This window comes from Myotis davidii, unplaced genomic scaffold, assembly GCF_000327345.1.
Source record: "Myotis davidii unplaced genomic scaffold, ASM32734v1 scaffold297, whole genome shotgun sequence".
Lineage (NCBI taxonomy): Eukaryota > Metazoa > Chordata > Mammalia > Chiroptera > Vespertilionidae > Myotis > Myotis davidii.
In genome coordinates this window covers 113,926-116,494 of record NW_006287954.1, presented here as the reverse complement: position 1 = coordinate 116,494, position 2,569 = coordinate 113,926, and the positions used below count along the sequence as shown (strand labels likewise).

Here is a 2,569-nt window from a genome sequence, read left to right as displayed (position 1 = left end):
TCGGTCGATAGAGGATGACCTTCTCCCCCCGCCCCCAGGAGAGGACCGGTCTTCGGTCAAGGGTATACGAGTAGCTGTGCTCCCCTGCTAGAACCTCCAAACAAGCTCTCAAGGAAATAAGAGTAGGGAGGACACCAAACGGGGAGGACACCAAACCCATTGCTAGACATGATCATGAAGCATAGTTTTCTAAGTCTTCATTCCATCCCTAACTCTGGTTTGTTGTGCATTTTATTTCTGGTCATTTATTTTGATGTAGGACTTAAATAGTTTATCTAGAGCTTAGTATTTATCTTTTGAAAGTAAACATCAATACTTATTTAAAGGCATACCTCATAATCAGTTCATGTTTTACATGTGTGAAATAGGTGGCTATATGGATTTGGGAAAAGAAAAAAGGTAGAAAATATAGAAAAATACACTTGAATATAGAAAAATAAAATAGAAAAAAGCTATAAAATGACATTGACCACCAAACATAATTTGAATTCTACCCCTATTTTCTTAAAGTATTTCAGTTTTTTCCCCCATAGCATTTGCCACCACTAAAGTACTAAGTAATTTATTTTCTATTATGTTGACTCTTTTTAAAAATATATATTTTATTGATTTTTTACAGAGAGGAAGGGAGAGAGATGGAGAGTTAGAAACATCAATGAGAGAGAAACATCGATTAGCTGCCTCCTGCACATCTCCCACTGGGAATGTGCCCACAACCCAGGTACATGCCCTTGACCGGAATCAAACCTGGGACCTTTCAGTCCACAGGCCAACCCTCTATCCACTGAGCCAAACCGGTTTCAGCCTATGTTGACTGTTTAATGTATGTTTTCTCACAATGGCTGAAACTTGTGCATGCTTTATTCCCTGTGTATGCCTACCACCTTGAACAATGGTCTGCATTTATGTGTGGTTTATTTGTGTTTCAGCTACAGATTTCATAACGGGTAGTGTTTGTTTGTCAACAACATATTTCTGGGGAAATCATTAAGGGCCTGTTTCACTTGCTGGCTTCTTAAGGTATAAATACAAAGATTCAGCATGGGAGCAACAGAAGGATTAAGTACTGCTACCCCTTTGCTCAAAGTCACAAAGTCTTTTGCAGATATTTTTACATATTTGGACATGCAGCTCCCATAAGAAATGGAAACCACAATCATATGGGAGCCACAAGTGGAAAAGGCCTTTTTCCCTCTGCTGGGCAGAGGGGATCTTCAGAATTGTTGGAAGAATGAGTGTGTAACAGAGAATCACAAAGGCCAACCTTACCATGAGGGTGAATACTGTTAAGAAAAATGCCCTAGGATATAGAAACTTTGTGCAAGCGTCAGCAGCACAGAAGAGACACCGGTGAAGTGGTCAATAACGTTTAAGTCACAGAAACCCAAATGGAGTCCCATAATCACAGAGGGACAGATGATGAAACCAGCCAGCCAGGAGTTGATTACCATATGTTGGTTGCAGACTTTGTTACTCATGAAAGGTGTATAATGTAGAGTATGCAAATCGCCACATAGTGATCATAGGACAGAAGGAAAAACTGTAGAACCCACAAAGATAAAAATAAATGCTGTGTCACACAAAAGCTATAGAAAATGATTGTATCTCACATAATGATGCTGACCAAAAAACTGGGAATAAAGACTGTTTTGAATGAAATGTCTAAGACAGAGAAATTCCTGAGGAAGAAATACATGGGATTCTTCAAACCAGCATTTGACAGTGTTAACAGGAAGATGGTCAAGTTTCCAGTTATACTCATAAGTAGGTGAACAGCAGAAAGAAGAATCAAGTCACAGCTTGTAACTCTGTGTCATCCCTACGTCCCAGAAGAATGAATCTCTAATTGATGTCTTATTTGGAATGGCTAATCTCTAAAATCTTAGGTCTGTAGGTAAAAATAATCATAGATGTCAACTCCTGATATGGTTTCAAATACATTTGTAGTGTTCTTATTTTGCACAAAGAACAATGAAACATGTTGTAACAAAAAGGGCAGCATAGTTATCTATTAATATTGCAAAGTCATATCAGCAATTAATTTGCTATTTATTACTTAAAAATCTTAGATTTTAATTACAGCTTTAATAATTCCCTGTTATATATTTTTGATTGCTTCTTAACACAAAGAAAGTTGTTTTTTAAAGTCATAAAAATAGGTAATAATAATAAATACTTAGTTTATTTTATTGTAGATGTAATTCACTTGGGAATATTAAACAAGTTATTGAAACCCATAGTATTTTTGAAAACCTAATATTCATAAAAATCTACTTGCTAATTTTGCCAGTGGGATATTTATTATTGAGTCAGAGTACAATCTTTTCCTAAATATGTCTTGGTTTCTGTTAATAGTAAAAATTAAGCAGAAAATACAATACTTGTGGGCAATTCATTGAAATTCATTTCCATTTACGTTTAGCCTAAAGTGATTCTATTTGCTCCTTTTTGACTAAACTTTGCACAAAACAATGCTAGACCTTTTTTTAAAAATTAAATCTTTATTGTTCAGATTATTACAGTTGTTCCTCCTTCCCCCCCCCCATAGCTCCCCTCTACCAGTTCCCAC

The 2,569-nt window shown here is 36.2% G+C and overlaps 1 pseudogene; it reads right to left on the bottom strand.

Moving 5' to 3' along the window:
• Window positions 1-938: 938 nt before the first annotated feature.
• The window catches only part of LOC102769004, a 4,399-nt pseudogene continuing 2,768 nt past the window's right edge, over window positions 939-2,569 (bottom strand).